General features: G+C 40.1%; 1 protein-coding gene and 1 non-coding gene across 9 annotated transcripts in view; one reads left to right on the top strand and one right to left on the bottom strand.

Moving 5' to 3' along the window:
* Positions 1–22,247, bottom strand: part of THADA (THADA armadillo repeat containing) — a 312,556-nt gene that overhangs the window by 140,011 nt on the left and 150,298 nt on the right. The gene's annotated exons all lie outside the window — the stretch shown is intronic.
* Positions 13,706–13,778, top strand: TRNAW-CCA (transfer RNA tryptophan (anticodon CCA)). The gene has a single exon. It is a non-coding gene; the product is annotated as a tRNA-Trp (tRNA).

The following is a 22,247-nucleotide window of genomic DNA, read 5'->3' as shown; positions in this document are numbered from 1 at the left end:
AAGACAGTCACTGTTGTCTCTGAGGAGCCTATGTGCTGGTTGGCAAGATAAGGAGTACATCTGAAAAGATAACTGAAAGCGGTACTAGAAAAATGATAGGCAGATGATCTTGACAGGATGGCTATAGGAGGATGAAATTATGGGTTGTGGGTTGTAGTAATGAGAAGGAGGGAAGTCAGGAAAGCAAGCATGATTCAAGTATGCCAGAAGAAACCAGGCAGCTGTCTCAATCAGGGACAGCTGTATAAAGCAAGGGTAGAAATGCTTGAGGTATAGTTAACTGTGTCTGGTTGAAACAGAGGCTCATGAATAGCAGTGGAACTGAAGGCTGAGAAGTGAGCCAGGCCAGACTGGGGAGTGCCATAAATGGCCGAGTACACCCTCTGAACTTAACTGTCATGAGAACAAGAGATGGCCCCTCGAGTCACCAAATCCTTGCCTCTTGGGCTGACTCACACCCACAGAGCTTGGATAGAAGCCAGTTCTTAAGTGAAAGTCATGGACAATTGGTATTTTGTGATTCTACAAAGGTCACTGGAAAGGCAGGTCATCTAAGGGCCTCTTGACTTTTTTGTAAACACTTAGAACCTGAGAGTCCACAACCATTTTGTTGAAACTGTACACTTGAGAGCCTATTTGAAAGGAGAGCCCAATATGGTAACTCCTAGCTTAACTAAGTTCTTGACTAGAACTCTCAAGACTTGACGATCTTGCATCCCATTAAAAAAATAACTCAACTTATATAAATGTCATAGATGCCAAGACAAGAATGGGGAAGATCAGAAGATAGCAGACTCTGCAGGGAAAAGAGATGGCCTCTTCTTTTTTTTTCCAAAATTAATCAATAGTCCAAGAAAAAATTACTGGTAAGATCTGGGCCGTTAGGCCCATGTGGCCATTTAGGCTTAGCATGTAGAGACAAAGCCCTATGACTGAAATGTTTCTAACACCTCAGAGGTATCACTGACATTTATCTTAATATAACAATAAAGTACAGATATAATTTCTGTACAAATGTAACGATGCAAGCAGAATTTCACCATGGGGAGAAGGGCAGGTAGGAGGAAATAGGGAGACAGAAGAAAGAGGTACAGGGTAAGTCAAAACATTGTGTCGTTTTTTTACCCTAAGACAGTAGGTCCGAGGTGGGGCAATCAGCACACACTTTCAGGATGGAGAAGAACTCTCCTTACAACATGTTATGAGAAGACACTAAAGGCTACGGCTACAGTAGGTAGCTAGAGATTTCCCAGTGGTTTTTGACTGGGTTTTGCCAACTCACCCATTTTCTCACTTATTTTTCCTTTAAAATGATTAAATGTTTGATCTGTAACTGGTAAATGCAGTCAAATGTTTGCTTTGGCCCATGGGGGCTGGGGGGCTGGGGAGTGAGAAACATTCACTTGATGGAGAAAAGAAAATACTCTGAAAAAGCTTTGAGATTTAATTAGCAAATGACCTCACTCAGCAGTCATTTGTCGGAAGCTTCCTGGGCTGTCTGTCCCCCACCCCTTTGACATACATACTTTGTGTTATAGTGTGTTTTATGTTACCGAAAAGGCTTTTGTGTATAAATGTTTCTTTTCAAATACAAATAATTCTGACATGGTTACAGATGTTTAGTTTCTAATTAGCAGCAACTGTATACTAAAGAATGCCCCTCCTTTTGCTCCTGACCTTTTGCAAATGATGATTTCCCAAAGGAATCTGGCATCCATAGCAGAGAAAGAATGGAAAGTGGGAAAAGTGCCAGAATTTTCTGCTTTCAGATACCCTGTACTAGGGTACTTTCCAAATGCACACAATCAGGTTAAAAAGCAAAACAAAACCTTCCCTCAAAAAAGTAATGCAATTACAGAAAAAGAGAAGAAGCCTATTTTTAAAGTAATATTTAATTAAGTACCATTCATTCTAAAGCAATGACTAAATGTAATTTCAAACTCCTCTCTTATTGCAAATTGTTTAAATGGAAGGATAGAGTCTAGTCAACACACACACACACACACACACACACACACACACACACACACACACACACACACAAAAACACTATCAAGCAAAAAAAAAAAAAACATTTCCAGGTTACTGTTTTGTCAGTCTTTGGGGACAGGGAGAGAATCTGATGAGACTTAGCTTTTCTCCAGGTGTATGTGGCCTGTAGTGTGAGGGGATATAAACAGTCTTTTCAGCCCTAAGTGGAATATATTTGAAGCTAAAATCTCTCTTTCCCAAAGATAGAGTCTTCTAGTTTAACTCTGCAAAGTTACCAAAATCAAGCAGAGATGTTCTTCAGGGACACAGATCTAGTGACTAAAAGGACAGATAATCAGAGAGCCTAGATTTTCATCCTGCTTTGGACACCAAGGTTTGTGACTTGGACAAGTTGTAGTAACCTCTGTGGACCTGTCGAGGTCACAGTGGTGGCAATAATCTATCCCCAGTGAGGTGGTGTCTATAAGAACTTTCCAAGAAGGAAGGTACTTTGGAAATACAAAGTTTTCATAATGCATTATGCCTGTGTTAGTACAGGATCAGCGTAGTCTAGGAATGGCAGGCCTCTCTGTGGCCCCAATGAGAGAATTAAGACTGTGGTTTGAATGCTGTACCATTTAAAAAAAGAGAAGACAATAAATTGATGATATGATGGCAAGGAGGATTGGGTTTTTTTTGGCCTCCATTATAAAGTGATGAGGAGGATGCTGGAGCCCTCCTGAATGAAGTGGGGGCAGCTTCTACTCTTTCAAGTGTCCATTTCCTCTGTAAAATAAAGCAAATGGATTTGGAATCTCAAAGGTCATTTCTTCTTTTACCATAGTTTGAAAAGCATTTCCTCTGTATCCCTAGCTGTGCTCTAGGCCTAAATACTAGATGGTTCACAGGATCTGCAAGACATACAGACACTGGTGTCCTTAAACCTGTAGCCCTCTCACTCCAATAAACCCTTTCCATGTCATTTTAATCATATATTTATCAACTGCCTACTGTGTTCTTGGCACTGTGTAACATGAAACATGACACATGTGTAATAGTAATATTTGCATCCTACATTGTACAGCCCTTGGCAGTTTAAAAAATGCCTGCACATCTGTTATCTCTTGACTATACAGCATTCCTGTAGGATGTGAGGGCATTATAAACGTCAGTTAACAGATGAAAAGTAAAATGCAGTTCAGAAAGGCTAAGTGGACCCTCCACGATGTGTAAGCAGCAGAGTCCAGGCCAGAACTACCATCCATGGCTCCGCGTGGAGCTCGTGGGCTATTCCAAGCTGTAGCTCACACCTGGATATCAGGGGAGCATAAAAATATCTCCCAGCTAATGAAAACATAAGCTTGAATTTATAAGTATGTGGAAAAATCTCTAAATTAGTGGGGTTTTTTTTTTAACATTTGTAGGACCGTGAAAACATTTCAGAATCTAACATAAACCATGGACTCTCTCACAAGAGCAGCAGATTTATGAACATACACATATAATTTCCCATGCAATTTTAGGAGGTTTGTGATGCACATTCAAAACGCTTGGGGTTGTGTTTCCAGACCCAGGTCAAGAATCTCCAGTTGCTCCTTTGCACACAGTGTGACGGGCAGGTAAACATTCTGCTTTAGAGATGTGGCAATGGAGAGCAGGATGCTGTCACAGGGAACCATCAGTTTAGAGTGGCAGCCAGCCAGACAACCTCATGATCACAAGGCCATAGTACCCATGGAGACATACAAGGATGTGCAGGGCACAGAAAAGGGAACAGGAGGGAGAGTTGGAATCACTTTCTGGAGGAGATAAAGGACCTTCAAGTGACGGTGATATATACCTTTGGACTTCAGGAACCCTGGCAGACCCTGGAAATTTTAGAATATAGTATTCTGAGCAGGGAAAGACCCCTCTTCTGAGGTCATCTTTCACAGCGTGGTGGCTAAGCTTTTTTTCCAGGTGGTTCCCTCTTATATTTACCCTCAGAATCTGTTCCAGTGAAAGATTTCACAGGTAAGTGGCTGGACATCACTCATACCTGTATGTTAGGCATGGAGACACCCCTGAGTGCCTAGCAAAAGCATACACTGAGTTAGGAACCAGAGAGAAATGTCACTGCCCAGGCCACAGGGAATCTAGAGTCTAGTGGGAAATACAGGCCAATCAGCCAATGCTTTTCGGGAACGTGAGAAGTAAATGTAGGCTGTTGTAGAAGAACTGAGGTGGGACACCCAGAGAGGAGGGTGGGTGGTCTGGGAGATCATGGTCCAGTTGTGACTAAGTGGGGTCAGGCAGAAGGAACATTTGGGTTTGGCAAGAAAGAGGTGCCCTCCCCTGTGCCTTTCCGTCCATGAACCCACACTGCCCCCCAGGGCATGCAGTCAAGAGCAAGGGAACTGAGGTTTATTAAATGACTACTGTGTCCCAGGACTGGCTATGTACTTCAGACACAATATTTTATTGACTTCACTAAATCCTCATTATAAGGTCTCTAGCATCCCTATTTTAAGATGAGGAAAGTGAGGTTTCCCAATATACTTTAGGTCATAAAATTAGCAAGTGGCAGATCCTGTATTCTAATTAGGGTTTGTCCACCTGCAAAATTTAGTCTAAGACTTTACAATGCCGTTGCCTCAAAATCCTCAGCCTTGAAATCGCCAAATATTTCCAAAGTTACCTGTTCAACCTAATCATCACATTGAGGTATGAATGATTTATGGAACCAACCAGTCCCTAATTGGAAAACATGAAGCAGAACAATAAAGATGAGGCTGATAGTAACTAACATTTACTAAGCATCTACACAGGGCCAGACCTAGTGTTAAAAGCTTTGCATGTATTACATCATCTAATCCTCACAACAAGGCAGAATGGCTGAGAGAACATTATTAGGCAATGTGGGAGAGGTAGTTTTGGACCGAGGGGAATCTGTAAAGCCCAGTGGTCTTGAGTGAGCCCCCCATTTTATAAGAACCAGAGTGAGAGTCCTCAGAAAAGTCTCAGAATGGCTTCAGGACCCAGCCAATGTCCCCTTCCACTCTCCCTCACTGACATGATGAATGTTCCCCCAGTTCCTCTGCCTTCTCAGACCCAGATCCAGTCCTGATCCTCACTTTCCAGAGATCAAGCTGTACCCTGTACAAAACAGAAGCCCCCAAACTTCTGCTGCTGATGAAAATACTCATCCACTTTCTCAAGATGCCCCTACTTGACAAAGGAGTTAGCATCTTAGGAGCTGAGCTGAGTTTGAAGAAGCTATGTCTCACCTACCTCCAAGTCCCTCACTAAATTTACTCAAGAATGCCTGCCATTATGGTCTGTTTCTCATGCAGCACTGGCCAGCTGCTCTTGGGGAATAGTCATCTACTGACAATCTTAAAAGCTGAGACAACCCTACCTTGCAGGATATCTCTGAAGGCTAGGTAGGAAGGAGTAGGCTGAGGCTACAGGTTATACTATATATACAAATATAAAAAACTTTCTCTATATGTTTTGTCAAGCCAACTATTGCTTCATCCTCAGTGCCTTTGCACACTGCAGTTCACACTTGTTGGAATGAATGGTCTTTTCACCCTTGTACACTTGGGGAACTCTTCTTCATCCTCTGAATTCTGCTCAGGTATCACTTCTTTTAAAAAATCTTACTGCATTTCCTCTGGTCAGAGTCAATCCTTTTCTCTCCCGTGCCCTGTCACTGCAATGGCATGCTTACAGCTGTCAGGGCTGGGGGTCACATCCCATTTGCATTCCCCACAGGAGCCCTCAGGTATCATGTTGGCCAGACCAAAACAATCTTTAAAAAAAAAATTTTTTTTTTTACTGAAGTATAGTTGATTTACAATGTTGTGTTAGTTTCTAGTATACAGCAAAGTGATTCAGTTATATAGATATAATTTATATTTATGTTTCTTTTTCATATTCTTTTTAAAATTAATTTTTCTTGGAGTATAGTTGCTTCACAATGTTGTGTTAGCTTCTACTGTACAGCAAAATGAATCAGCTACACATATACATATATCCCCTCTTTTTCATATTCTTTTCCATTATGTTTATTACAGGATATTGAATATAGTTCCCTGTGCTATACAGTTGGACCTTGTTGTTTATCTATTTTATATATAGTAGTTTGTATCCGCTAATTCCAAACTCCTAATTTACCCCTCTGCGACCCCCTTTCCCCTTTGGTAACCATAAGTTTGTTTTCTATTAGACCAAAATGATCTTGAGAACAGAAACAGGGTCTTTAGAGTTCTGAATAATATAGCACAAAAGACAGGAGTTAAGAAACTGTTCTGGAATCCAGCAAACCTAAGTTTAAGTCCAAGTCCTAAAGCTTACTAGTGGGTGACCGTGGACAGGTCGGTGAACCTTCTAAGTTTTTATCATCTGTAAAACAGGGAAAAGTAACTACCTCATAGGCTGTTGTGAAGCTTAAATGAGACAATGCATATAAAACACAATGGCTGTAAGTTAATGATCAATAAATGGTAGCTATTATTGAACCTAGTAGGTGGAATAACTTTCAAACTGAAAAGCGTGATCCACACGTACAAACTCTCTAGGGTTCTCTATCTCAACAACTGGCTGAGGACACAGAGCCTTGCTGTATCCAACAGGCTTCAGTGCTCACAAAGGCCTGCCCCGCCCCCTCCCCACCAAAGGAGCTGGAAAGGAGAGAAGGAAGATTGAGTTTGGGGCCAACTGACTTGTTTATGTGAGGCCCGCTGACTTTATTCCTCAGGTCCAGGGCCCAGATTTTACTTTCTGTCAATTCTAATGCTGTTTCTAATGCCGTTTCTCCAAAGGTTTCTTTTTCCTTTTTATTGTGTGTGGTTCCTGGTTTCAATCTTGCCTTCGGAAACATGTACACGTGTGGTACATGTCTATGCATAAAAGAAAGAAACCACTAAAAAAAATAAGGCTGTACCAGTGAATTTGAAAAAACAGTTTAGCGTGTCCTGTCACTATGAAGTATGTTTTTGTTATAAGTGTTACTCCTTAAGCCGTTCTTACACATTCTCGGGTGAGTTCAGCGCGGCCACCGTTGCCAGATTCTCTACTCGTCCTTCCTCTACCGATTTTCAGTTCATCAAAGGACCTACCACCACCTGAACTACTTGTTCCTTTTCCTGCAACTCAAACCGCTAGCACTTAGAAGTTGCATTTACTGTAATCTTGCCCTCTGCACAGCTCATGGATTTCTTTATTCAAATATATTTCTTGGAAGGGTAATGGGTTCAGGACTTTTGAAGTCTGATTTAAAAAAGAATCCCTGGTTTGGATAGTGAAGGAGAAATAAGAGCAGTAGACAGTAGCTAAGCTAAAAATCGCACATTTCCAGTCTTCACGGCAAAGATATACATATGTATCTGCAGGTAGAATGTTTAGTTTAAATATCTACTGGCAGCTCAAAGCTGTAATTGCTCTTTACAAATTAACTCTAATCAACATGTTAAGACCTTTAAAAAAATATTTTTATGAAGAAATGCTGAAAATAATTAATAAGCCAAAACAGAACATCTGAGAACGGCAATGTGTAACCCCCTGGGACATCCCAACCGAAGTCTAAGCTGTAGAAGGTGCATCCTTTTAAGGTCACCTCCACTCTGCCTCCAAGTTACCAAGGTTTTCCCCAGGTCGACTAGCCGCTGTTAATCCCAAAGGGGTGATGATGGCAGCTGCCAGGAGTTGGGAATTGGCCTCCAAAGCTTTGACATCCCTCCCCTTGTCCCTGTAAGAACTGGGCCCAGCACTCAGCCACATATGTGGCAAGGACACAGGGTCTTGGATGCAATGGCAATGGCTAGTTGCATTCATACCATTCCTTTACATGTTAGGAAATAAAGCTAGGGAATTTTCCTACAGGGACGGGGGGAAGGTATCCAGTGTGGTGCTTACTTTAAAGAGATCTTTGAATAATGCTCTTTAATTACTTAGAATTACAAACGTGTTTTAAATAAATGAAAAATTCAGAAAGCATGCTTTCTGAATGCTAATCCCTGGTTACTTGCTGATATCAAATTAGAGTTTTGAAAAAACATAAGAGTATGAAAATTATATTTCATCTGAAATTTCATTTCATGCTTTCATTATTTTGTGACTAGACAATAACAGATACAATTTGAAACTGAATTTTTCAGATTCCAACCAAATTGTCCAGACAGCTGGAAAGAAGGTCTTTTTCCTCTGGAACACTGAAATGAAGTTATACCTTAATAATGATTCTTTCCTGACTCGGAAAAACATGGAAGAGCCTTTACAGCAACATAAATACAAAGATGTTGGAGGCCCTAGAGATTAAAAGGGAATCATTACTTTCAGTCTTTACCCAAAATAAAATGGAGTAAAATAAAGTGGAAAAAAAATCTAACATAAACGGTATAAAACTCTCCTACATAATGAAAATAACCACTAGACTTAGTTTGAAATTTTGGCATGATCTTCCCTCCCGGTCCATCTGTGGGTTTTCCCTCTGACCTTGGATCAACAAGCCACATACTACTGGCCTCCTCACAGACAGTTGGAAAAGCGTTCTGGATCTGCCCTCAGGGCTCTCAAGCTGGGATAAGCTGTGTGCAGGGCAGGAGCTGAGGGCTGCAACTTGTGCAAACGGAGGGAAAGAGCTGCACATTCCTCTCAAAAGCAAAACCCTCCCGTTGTTTCTGCCCCTGCTCCACTAAAGACCAAGAGATGAACACACACAGACAGCCACTGAGTCTTTAAGGGGGTTGATCGTAACTCCTTGGCCTCCACATGTCTTCTCCTTTCCTTGCAGGTAGTGGGTGGGTTGGAGAAAACAGTCCTGACCGTGCTGAGTCTCCTTGTGGTGAAGGTCACTGCTCAAAGGCGAAGTTCTCTAAGTGACTTCATACAGTTGAAACGCACCCCATTAACCTTTAGGGCATGCGGTTCCATATTCACAGTGAGTGGGTTTCAGTTCATAAACTCAGGACTGGGTGGTCAATTTAAGAAACTACACAAAGGTATGGAGAAAACTTACTCTCTTCTTTTTAAGCTACGTATATTTAGGGTGAAGGTTTGAAAAGGAATGTTTTTGGTCCCGTTTTTTAAGGTTTTTTTGTTGTTGTTGTTGTTTGTTCTTTAGCTTTAAAATGTTCCAGAACCTGCGACAACTCTCTATCGCCACATTAAATGCAAATTCTCATTCTGGCATTCAAAGCACCCTAAACCTAGCACGATACTGGGTAGACAAATCATAGGTGCTGAGTACATCGTTCTAGGAACAATAGAACTTGACTTTTCAGGTGACTCTTTCTGAAAAGATATTAAAATCTTGTAAAATCTAAGCATCCTGTGAGTCAAGTGAGTGCTTAACATTTTAAAATAAACACTTTTAAATGTGAACAATTTTAGGAACTTCCCTTTTGACAAGAATCTGTTACATTTCTGAGAGATTCCAATACTCATGCTAAAACTCAAGGAGGGGAAAGGAAGGTGGGAACATTTACTGAGTGTCTGCCAGATGTTGGGCAACGTGCTAGGTACTTTCAGATATTTTATCTCACTTTTAGTACTCACATAAACCCTCTGAAATAAGTATATAAAACTATATACACATATGTCAGTTTTTGCTCTAGATGGTCTAGTGGGAACGTGTATAGAATGATGCGTTACCAAATAAAATGTACCCACAATCAAATAAAGTGCACTGTGCCGATTTCTTTCTGTTGTGGTAATGGATGTGCGATTTATCCCATTAATGCCAATGGTTAGAATTCATTTTTGCAGATCCCATACACAGTGAACTGGTGGCCTAAATGTATTTCCTACTGCTCCAACTAGTGCTTAATAAAATAAAACCAAAAGCTTTATAATGCACTATCTTTAAGGAAGGCAAATTAGTCACCAGGAAATAGTCGTCCACAAAACTGTAGTCTTTGTAGTCTTTGGCCAGCAGCCAAAGGTTTCTGAGGAACCCTGTATTAGACTGGGACAGGCTTGCCAAGGGCTGTGGCAGTGTCCTCTGCTGTCCTCTAACAATATTGACCACCTCAGGTCAAATCATCTACAGTCTTTTGAAGTATAGTATTTATCTAGAGACAAGTTCAAAATGTCCAAGAATAAGAATCTTTTAACATTTTTAAAGACAACAGACACAGGTCAGCACACTGGCAGGATCTTCATGGGCTTAGGAAAAAATAATACACATCGTTATCAGCTTTAAGTGACTATTTTGGTGAAGTGAAACCTACTGCTAAGCAGAAACTCTTACACAGTCCCTTTGATGCCTCTTTAGCCAGACTACTTTTAAAACATCCTCAAATTAAAATATTAATATCTAAATGTGGCCATAGGCAAGTTACATAATGTCCTTTCACATCCTCATCTGTAAAAGGAGATTAGAATAAGTGATCTTGAAAGTCCTCTTCAATAACAAAATCCTATAGTTCAATGGACATTTAAACATTTCAGGCAGATAGCTATATTTTTTATTTTAAAATATCTTTATGACCTCTCTTGACTTGCTCCATTGCTTAATCTCATAACAATACTGATGCCGATAATAGAACTTTTACGTTTAATACAAACCACACTCAATCTTTCTATAGTCAGGAACCAATTTTCTCTAGTTTGAGCCTCTCCAGAGTTGGAGAACAAATGACCAGTGTTTTCTATACACAGGAAAACCCTTCACTGACTATAATGGAATCCTGTCATTAAATCACCCCTTACTCTTCCCTTCCGCTAAAACAGTCCCAACTCCTTTAATCATGTAGAACCTCTTCTCTAGAATCTAGTTAATTATTTTGCCTCTACAGAGAATTGAATGAATCTTCCCAGTACTATCAGCTAAAACAGTGATTTGCGCTACTGCTAGATGAGAGAAATTTGAGCATTTCTTTTAATTTGATTACTCTCCAGACATTGTGATTTATTTTTGCTAAAGTTAATTAATACCCCTGAATGACCCTCCTCAGGTTTCACAGCAACACTTCAAGCTAAAATCAGAAAGAATAATTTTTTTAAACCCATGAAGTACATGGACAGTTTTGAAAAATTCCAAGAAATTGTACTTTTTTGGCCTGAAAAAATAGCACAAAAGAGCAAAGAATCTTAAGATATTAGTAACAGACCTGCCCCAGGGAAGATTCTTATCTCAAATGAAGACTGCAATTAGGTAGATTAAGTCATACATCAGCATCCCTACAGCATCCAAACAGATCACCTGCCTTCAGGGAAAGTTTTACATCCTCCTTTGGTTGCCCCAGCGCCCACATTCGTGTCACAGTCAAAAAGTACTTAAGTATAATTACACTTTTCTTACTGCAACTTAATTTTGTTTTTGTGGTTCTACATGCCAGGGAAATAAATGAACTTATGCCTAAAGGAATAGTCTTTTGACTTGTGTCCAGAATATATTCTGAATAAGAAGAAAACAACCCAACACAAAATTGGGTCAAACTTTGAACCAAGACTTCAGCAAAGAAGATATATGGATGGCAAAGAAACACATGTAAAGAGGCTCAATCCCCTTAGTCATTAGGGACGTTCAAATTGAAACCACAGTGATATACTGCTACATACTCACTAAAAAGACTAAAATTAAAAAGACCAAGCACACCAGTGTTGACTAGCATACGGAACCACGGGGACTCTCATCCTCTGCTGGTGGAAATGTAAAACGGTACAATCACTTTGGAAAATAATTTGGCAGTTTCTTAAATAGTTAAATGTACACCCTTTTCTACAACCCACCCATTCCACTCCTAGACATTTATCCTAGAGAAACGAAAGCATATGTACATACAAAAACTTGTACATGAATATTTCTGGCACCTTTATTTGTAATAGTCAAAAATGGACGCAGCACAAATGTCCATCAACAGGTGAGAGTGTAAGTAAATAGTGGTATATCTGTACAATGGGATACTATTCTGCAATAAAAGGAACAAACTACTGATATGTGTAATCACATGGATTAATCTCAAGATTATTATGCTGAGTGAAAAAGTCAGGCAAAATAAAATACATAATGTATGATTCCATTTATATGAATTCTAGAAAATGCAAATTAACCTATAGTGCTAGAACAGCTGTAGCCAGGTGATGGGGGAGGGGCTGTTGGAGAAAGTTACAATCGGGCACAAGGAAACTTTTGTGGGTGATAGATATGTTTACTATCTTGACACTGGGGGTGGTTTTATGGGTGTATAAACTTAGCAAATGGTACACCTTAAACATGTGCAGTTTATATCAATTACACTGCAATAATGCTGTTTTTTAAGAATAACATTTCACATACATTAGAAAAGTTAAGTTCTATATCCTGTCTTGTTCTCCCTTCTTAGCCTCCAATCACATCTCCAAAACATCCCAAATCTTCTTTCCTCATATTAAACAAGCCCAGCTATTTCCTTTGAACTTTTATGACCAGAATGCACCTTTCCGTGTGCTCTCTTAAAGAATCAAATCAATAAACACTGAAATCCTAACAATCACATAAGAATTAAAAAACAAACTTTTTCAGGACAGTGTTCCAAATCTTCCACATGCTCTTCTAGGACAGGCTCAGAGACAGTAAGTGACTTGACCAAGCTCACAAAAGAAGTGAATGGACAAGCCGGGATTCAAAGTCAGGTCTGTCTGACTCCAGAGCCTGTGGTAGCTGCAAAACCCAGCAGCATGCCCCAACTATAAGACATTTTTACCACCACAGGGTGGAATGACAATAACAAATACTAAAAGAAATTCAATTTTATAACTCTTACCTATACTTGACAACTCACACCATTCAACCAGGCAATGCCAAATCTGTTGGGCCCGCTTTAATAAACTCTGCATTTAGCGGTAGAATTTTTCAAGTGGTTATTAAGGTAAAACAGATTTATCCTTCACCTCGAATAGATTGAACCTGCTTCCTAATACCTTTTATTTTTGCTTATTTTCATAATTTGCTTATTCCATAGTGAACAGGTAATTTTCAACTCATCCCAGTTTGAATCATGCTGAATTCTGAACAAACAGAAACCAACTGGTGCACTATTCTTTAACACAGTCCCAGTGAATGCACAATGGAGACTGCTGTGCAAAGTTTGAAGATGAAACAAAACAGATTACACTCACACATAACCACACACCCTACCACTAATTAAAAAAATTCTAGTGTTACAAGTATACAATTTCAGCTGTGGTATTATCTTTGTTCAGAAGCAAGGTACATTACTATATGGTTGAAGCCTTCCAGCATTTAATTAGGTTACTAATTATAAGGAGAATCACATTACCTTTAAGACTTTCCTTGGGTTGTGACTAAGGCTTAATACATTAATTTCATGGTAACTGTATTTTAAGATGGGGAACATGTCAATAATGAATTCTGGTCACATCTTCCAATATGTCCATGTGACTGAAGGTTTTGGCTGTGATACAATTTGATACATTTACTAGGAGGAAAATCACTGCGAATTCCCACTGCTACTAGTAGTGGCCAAGAGATATTTTATATTGCATTTTAAGCATAAATAACATTCAAGAGAATCTTCACAGAGGGCATATACATGAACATAAAAATAAATAAAATCGTTAAGTGACATTCTTTATTCCCATTTAAATTCAATTAATAAATTTAGCATCAATTCAGTATCACATTACTCCCCAACTTCCTTCCTTGCCCATCAATAAAAAAAGTCAGTGCAAATGGTATGAGTCATTCTTCAATCATGCCAAGGACATAACCTTTAACCTAAGATTAAAAATAAAGTGCTATGGGACTTCCCTGGTGGTCCAGTGGTTAAGACTCCATGCTCCCAATGCAGGGGACCCAGGTTCGATCCCTGGTCAGGGAACTAGATCCCACATGCCGCAATTAAGACCCCGCACAGCCAAATAAATAAATAAAGTTTTTTTTTTTTCTGAAGTGCTATGTGTGAAATTCAATACTGTTTAACTTCTGGGTGCTAACATCTCATACAAACAACATTTCAAAGGAAAATGAAACAATCTGGATCACTTCCATTCATTTTTATGATTTCATTGGTAGATTTCTATGGCTTTGGCTTAGATCCTTGATGAATTGGAATGTGGAATCATTTAGTTTATAATCTGTATCACCAGTTTGTACAAGGAACAGAAAAGTTCTCCACTCCCTCACGTACTTCAAAGTATTTCATTTATTATTCAAATGATTGTTCTGACAAAACCATTAGTCAAGAAGAAAGCAAAGAAATCTTATTTTTTTAAGTGGAAATTTTAAAGATACAGTTTTCACAACAGACTGCTTTATCTACTCATGCTATTTTGGCAAAATCTTTATTTCCTAAAAGAAAACTTTTATTTTTTTTAATTAAAATTTTTCTTATGTATTATAAGGTCGGGGCATGTTTTTACTGATTTCACTCAAAGTGAGTGTTTATATTTTAAATTTACCTTAGCTTCTTCTTCCTAAATTCCTGTAGGCTCTTGCCTTTTCTAAGGAAAATACTAAATTTAAAATTGAGTAAGGTGTTGCTGAAACCATGGTGAATGTTTTACAACTACCTTGAAATGATGGTAGGAATATGCACGCTCATGCTCTCTCGCTCTCGCTCTCGCTCTCGCTCTCTCTCTCTCTCTCTCTCTCTCTCTCACACACACACACACACACACACACACACACACACACACACACAGGAAAAAAGAAGTACCTTTTAGTCAGAGTTCTGAGTTTAGGGCTTTTGGGGTTAACAAGAAAAAAGTTTCCTGATTTGGAGCTATTTTCATACTTTCTTTTTCTACACTGACATCACATTGCAGCTGTATCACCATGTAGCATGTTTGCAAGGTATGAGAAGTTTCTTGGCTTAGCAGAAAAAAAAAAAAAAAGCAAGAGTCTAGTCCTCAGAAAGAACCCCCATGACCAGTGAGGCTGAAAAAGCTGGCTGAATCACTGGTCAAGAGTAAGTCTTATAGCAAAAATCGGTGGGGCTGAGGACAGAACCTAACAGGAAAACATAGGGTCAGACTTGATTCTGATTTGGTGAAGAAACATGTGCTTGGCCACTCAAGGGCTACAGATATACAGATGAGGTTAACTTCCATGACTACTACTAGTCATGGAGCATTTCAATGCCACTACTTGAGAATCAGAGCAATGGATGCTACTACTATTCCAGCCACCAAGAGACCCCATTCCCCTCTTTTGTTACATTTGGGGAAGGAGAGTGGCTATAGTGGTTTAGAATCAATCATTTTCGAGACACGGCTCTTTTCCAATCAGACTTGCCAATATGTCCCTATGAAGGTGGCAAAATTTGTCTCTTTGTCTTGTGTTCATTAAGGTTCTCTGTGCTTTCAGTCTCACAGTTCTTAAAAGGAAGCATGATACCTCACACGCAACAGTGATCAAGTTCAATATAAGGCAGACGATGTAGCCCAACCCTATGGTATTTTCAACTGTGTCTAAAGTACTTGGAGCTGCCAGAAAGCAAGTACCATTCATTCATTCACTCATTTATATTGTGGTAAAATATACATAACATAAAACTTACACTTTTTTTTTTAAGGTAAGAAGTGGATTTATTTAGAGATACACATTCTTTGGACAGAATGTGGTCCGTCTCAAAAGGTGAGAATGGCCTTGGGAGAAACACACTCCAGAGTGTGGGCCAGCTCAGAAGCTGAGAGGCCCCCAAATAGGGGGTGGCTCAAAACTTACACATTCTGAAGTGGCATTTAGCTCATTCACCAAGCAGTGTTAGAGCATTTTAGACTCTGGCCTCAGTGTCTTGATATCCAGGTATTCACCGGTTAATACTCATGGCTTCACAGAGATAAATGTCATTCTATTTTCAGGTAACCTTTCGGATAAGTATACAAAATCAGAGTTCATTCAACACACTAGGGTTTGTATGCTGGAGGTGAAGCAAGAACCACCCAAACCAAGCATTTGGCCATTTCCTTCCAGGTGGAGGGCAGAAACTCTGATATTCTCTTCCTTGCCATTAAGCCTTTCAGAAAATAAGGAACCCACTATTCCCTGACCTTTGGGATTTTTACAGACATCAGCCTGCCGTTCAGAACACAGACAAGAAACTGTCCAGGGAAAACATGCCCCCAAATGAACAGGATATAAACAAAGCCGTAACTAGGTAATTAATGGTAGGGACTCAACTCCCCTCACTCTGCTTCTCTGATAACAATCTGGTATTTTATCAGCGGGTCTTTTATCTGGAAGGATTCACTGTATTCTGCTGCCTGGAACTATTCTGGGAGGGGACAAAGACAAGCTTTCATCTTAGAACGGAAATGGAAACACATCTCGAAGGAGGAAGAGTCAAAGCTGTAAAAAGGCCTCCAAGTCTTTCCCTGCCAGCAGGGAGAGGTAAATGGAAAATAGGATGCCGCGTTTCACTAAATGCAGGGGAGCAAATTCTGGTGGGGAAGAAGCCACTGCGGTCCCCATCCAGGCAATGTGCAATCTGTCTCTGTCTCAAATTCTGCACCCTATCCCCACCACCACCAGTCTTATCCCATCTCTAATACCATACCCAACCAATGTCTCTTCCTGTCAAAATCAAAGAAACTTAAACTGTGGTTTAAATGACCAATAATACCTTAAAATACTATATGTCACTGTGGGATTTCCATTTTACAAAGGATAAAAACCGTATACTTAAAGAATGAAACTCCAACTGTGAAACTTCAAGATTCAGCTCAAAAGGGAAGAGGCATCTGAGAAAACTGGGTGGGTAAAAGGCACTGCTTAAGACATCTCAAATCATTCCATACAGATTTCAACTACCCTGGGGGTGAAGCTAGGTTAGAATCTGGCCCTCTGAGTTATTACCAGTGTACATATTAATTAGGAGTAGAACATGTTCCCTAACCCCCTCCAAACACGGCCACGCCACTCAGACCTCATAACATGCCATGGACTGGTTATGGAAGGACTTGGGAAAAACAGGGCTTTGAATTCCCCCTCCTACTCAGAACCCAGGAATATTTATCCAAGGTTGAACCAGGGTGGCTGGCCAGTTCCAAAACCCACAGCCCGGGGCTTATGAACAAGAGCACAGATTGCCCAGTGAGACCAGTGCCCTTCTGTCAGGCTGTGGAGCAATCCTGTGAAGCTCCCTAGGTTCAGATCCCAGGCCCTCATGACACTTCACAGTGGTGCAGACTAGGGGGAGGGCACTAGGAAACCACTCTACTGGCCAGTTTTCGATGGGGAATTCTATCAGGACATGGCATTCTAAAGCTGCTACTTTAGGGACGTGTTCAACCATGCAGCAGAATGCAAATCCCTCTCTAGTCTTTTCAAGTTTTTCCTAAGTCCGGTTTTCATTCTGGCTATGAATTAAATTCTGATATATTAAATCATGCAGAAAAAAAAAGGGGTAAGAAGAGATTTAATTATATTAATTATATGGCATTGAACCTCAGCTAGAAAACAAGAGCTACATTTCTTAAGTTTCTCTTCACTAGACTTTTGCAGGTTATAATTAGTATTAAAAGAATTTTACTTTTCATTTTATCCAAGCTGAAAAGAAGCTGAGCCTTAAATTCTGGCTTTACAGGAAAGAGAGATTCTTCTGGAAAAAAAGAAAAAAAAAATAGAATAAACAGTCAAGCAAAAACCAAACCAGCACTACTCACCCATCACCCAGAAAGATAGCTTAAGTGACTCACTTTTCAGCGTTTGAAAATATTTTCTACCCACTGCTTTGTAAATTATTTTCTTGTTGGTGTGACACATCCTTTAGTGACAATCCAGCTTTTCCTTGGCTACCTAGATATATTTCCATAGTTACTACCAAAACAGATGGCCTTTTCCTATGTGATTGCAATAATCAAAAAGGAGCAGGCTTATTTACACAGAAGCACCCTCCATACAAATAGAAATTTTGTTAATGCTCTGGACACTGTAGAGACAAAACAGAAAATCTCATTCACGTGGGCCTGCCTAATTTTGATTTTGCAATTATTCAGACTGAGGCCGAGCTAATGTTTACCTTTGGGACTGAGAGTTTCATTTAAAATTGGGAGAAATGTGGCCATCTCTTGGGAACTGGTGGCCAGGACACAAATATCCCAGACCAGGAATTTTCCCTGATGGAAAACGAAACAAAACAGAACAAGACAACCCAGGGGGCACATCTCACACATCTCACTCTCATTGTGCTCTCCAGCAGGTTGTAACCTTTGGTTGGTGAAGGAGGGAGGTGGGACTCTGCACATGAAAAATATAAAACTGAGGAACAAAGAGGGACTTCAACCCATCTCAGAGGCCTCGAGGTGTGGCTTAACAACTAATGCGTTAACCGGATGCTACTGTTACCCACCCATTAAAAAGCAGTTCCCTAGATATATGACATATAATTTGGAGTAATGAAACTTTCATTTCATAATATCCAGTCATTTGAACACTTCACTGATTCAGACTTGCCTTTTTAAGGTATCCTTTTAAAGTGTAGGATTACCACATAAGAAAATGTTGGCAATTTTTCGATATTTCAACATATAGTGATATCCTTATGATTCTGTTTTCTAAGACAGTAAAAAGAGGATGATCAAGTAAGCTACTGTTTATGAAAGTACACTGTAAACTTCAACTTCTTTATATAAATGCTTGTTACTTTTTTTTTTCTTTTTCTTTCAACAACCCTGAAGCTTTTCAAAATTATGTTAAGTTTCAACAGTAAAAACCTAAGATGGTAAAGTCAGATGGAAAATATATGTTCTAATAGTTTAAAAATTATGCCTAAGTAGCAGCCCACAAATAATCTCATTAAGATTTTATGCTTCTTAAGCCTCAAGACACAGTTTTTTCTTTGCTGAGACACTTATAACTGTGCAATGACCCATGATTTCCTATTACATGGAATATTTCTTTTGTAAGAAATCCTCAGTGTTTCTCAAGAATCTCAGAAATTCAGTTGAACCAGTCTTTTTTAGCAACCCGTCACAACCACTTGGGCTTAACTGCAAGTTTTTCTTTCTTTTCTACTGATTTCAGATTAGAAGAAGAGACCACTGCTAGAGCAATGCTCAAGGGGGGCAAGGGAGAGATATCTCAAGAAAGCAAAGTAAGTCCAAGTGTTTGTTATTTAAAACTTCAGGTTAATTTTGGCATATTGAGAACTAGCTTGTCATACCCCACAGATGGAGGATTGTAAACATGAGCAAAAGGGCGAATTGTAGTGTTAAGCAAGCGCTAGCATAGCTAAGGGAGTGGCGAAGAGCAGGGGTTCTGGGGCCAGATTGCCTGGTTCAAATCCTGGCCTTATCACTTCCTAGCAGTATGACCTAGGGCACATTTCTAAACTTGCCACTGCCCAGCTCTCCCTCTCTGTAGGATGGAGGATGGGAATGATAATGTCAGGGACCTCACAGTGTTGTCATGATGATTAAATGAATTAGTATGCATTAAGTCCTAAAACAGTGGCTGGCCCATAGTAAATATCTGCTAATTATTACCACTTATTATATGGAAAAAAATCAGAGCAAAGATGATAGGAACCAAGAAGCAACACAGCACAACGGATATCCCATTATGCCAAAAATTGTATCTGTCTGATGCTCCACTGTATTTCTATCGTGCCGGACGCACAATCACGTTTACAGTAATTATCTGTTGAGTAAATTAATAAACGAATCAACCCCTGACTCCTTAATGAATCACTTTTTGACTGTGGACACCTTCTGCTTACTCCTTCTGGACCTTGACTTTTCCATCTCTAAAGAAAGTTACCAACACCTGCCACTTGCTACCTCAAAGTGATGATCATCAGTATAAGGGAAAAAGCAAATCATTTCAAACTTACTGAAGGGATATCAAAAGTCAATGACTTTTTAAAACCAATGTTCCTGGGCTTCCCTGGTGGCACAGTGGTTGAGAATCCGCCTGGCCAATGCAGGGGACACAGGTCCAAGCCCTGGAGGGAGAAGATCCCACATGCTGTGGAGCAACGAAGTCCATGCGCCACAACTACTGAGCCTGTGCTCTAGAGCCCGCGAGCCACAACTACTGGAGCCCGCGAGCCACAACTACTGAAGCCCGCACGCCTAGAGCTCCAGAGTCCGTGCTCTGCAACAGGAGAAGCCACCACAGTGAGAAGCCTGCACACCGCAACGAAGAGCAGCCCCCATGCGCCGCAACTAGAGAAAGCCCGCGCACAGCAATGAAGACCCAACGCAGCCAAAAATAAATAAATAAATTTATTTTTAAAACCCCCAAAACAAAAACCCCAATGTTCTTTTGTTATTGAGTACCTATGAACACAGTCAATAATATTGAAAGTATCCTCTGTAATACCCGGAGTCCTATTTCCTTTCAAAGAAGTCCTCTGACTCCAGCTGGCCAGGGGGAACGTGCAGACACTGTGCTAGGCCCTACGAGATGGCTGTTCAGACCTCAGTGTGCAGAGGCACTACCTGGGGGAAACTGCTGACTTTTAGATGTCTATGGGACATGCAGAAAGAGTTGTCCAACAGAAAGTTGAATCTATGATTCTGTACAAGCTCTAGATCTAGGACTGACTCATCAATGTATGTGAGTTGCCAGCCAGGTGAGGACTGTACATATAAGGTGAAAAAAGAAAAGGCTGGAGGGCAGGACAAAGAGGTGCACCAACATTTAGGGGGCAGCATGAGGAAGGGGCCCTGAAAGAGGAGGAAGAAGCAATGGCCAAACAAGGCCACAGAAGAAGAGCATCTTGAAGAAGCCAGTGTGCAAGAGTGTCAAATACCAGAGGAAGATTCAGAAAGATAAAGACTGAAAAGCATCCAGTGGCTTTTGTAATGAAGAGGTCACTACTACTTCACGTTTGTCAGTGAAGCTTCAGTGAAGTGGTGGAAGAAGTATCCAGGCTGCAGTGGCTTAAGGAAGGCATAAGAGGGGAGGAAATGGAGACTGTAAACACAGACAACCTTTTCCAAGCGTCTGGCTATAAAACAAAGGAGAGAACTATGGTAGTAGGTAGAGTGGGTGCCTCCATGGAGAGACTCCATGCCTGATGGCTTCTATTTTCTCTTGCAAATAAGAGGTGATGAGAGTAGGGCCTTGGGTTAAGGCTATGACACAAAGTAGGCCCTCAGCAAATACATTTAATGGATGGATGACCTAGTGACGAAGAGCGCTCACAAAATAAAGTGAAAGACAAGAATAAATGGTGAAGAAGAGAGTAGCTGTTGCTGTGTGGAGGGGAGGCAAGACGGGCAGTCAAGAGTCTCAATGTTCAAGGTGAGTGAGGAAAATAAGGCCCAAAGGGAAAAAGTCGAAGGGTATGAGGGTGAATGATCTGGTGCAGCTGATGTGACTAATGCAGGTTGTTTTAACAAGAAGATGATAAATAGACTGGTAAGGGTCAAGGCCCACAGGAGAGGGAGGAAAAAAATTGCGCCGATCAGAGAAAGATAATTAAAACATGGTATGTCATGCATTTTTCTTGTCTCATTTTAAGCCTACTGTAATTCTTCTTTACCTTCATACTCTCTTCCCTAATTCAGATTTCTCTGCCTAAAGAGAAAAACATACAGTTTTGATTCTAAAATGTTCCCTACCAGGTAGGAGAAGATGACTTCATATTAGCTGGCATTTGGGGCTTGATACTCTCAAATCTTCAATTCAGTATTAAAAATGCCTGCTGAGCATCTTGGCTACATTTTTGAGAAAATAATTAAGATTAAGGAAATAAAGTCTCCTTAAGGAAAAATATTATTAAAATATTTTAAAATTTAAATATTATTACATTTGTAATAATTTTCCCATTACTCTTTATTATTTCCATAAGACTTGGAAATGTAACACTTGGAGTAAATACTGTTCTTAATTAAAGTTACCAAAGATTCACCATGGACGGTTTCTTCTGTTAAGTAGCAAACCATTTATTTTGTGAATTTCCTGGGTCATTCTCGATTCAAGTGGAAGCAAAGCTCTTTATGATAACTTTCAAGTCATGAATCATAAAACTCTGTCACAATCTTCTGCTTGTTAGAGCCCACTGTCTGCAGAATGAACAGTATGACTTTCCTGTCTTAAGAGCTGCTAACCAGCATGGGAGATTTCTTAAAGTCTTCAGGATGGTAAGCTGATTTCCCGTGTTCTTTTCCTGCCTTGCTACTAGGGAAAACCTCCTGAATTTCTCCAACCCACCAGTGCTCCTCCCCTTGTTTACAGGACCTTGGTCCTTAGTGTATCTGCCATATAATTAAGTGGTTCATATACAGTATGTCAGGTTCACAAGCATGGGTTTTATCTCACTAGCTAGATCATAAGTTCTTCAAGGATGAAAAACCTTTTTCCTTTACTTTGCATCTTATCCAAGACCTAATGCTAG

The sequence above is a fragment of the Kogia breviceps genome, chromosome 11 (assembly GCF_026419965.1).
Source record: "Kogia breviceps isolate mKogBre1 chromosome 11, mKogBre1 haplotype 1, whole genome shotgun sequence".
NCBI lineage: Eukaryota > Metazoa > Chordata > Mammalia > Artiodactyla > Physeteridae > Kogia > Kogia breviceps.
This window is presented reverse-complemented; position numbering and strand designations above follow the sequence as displayed.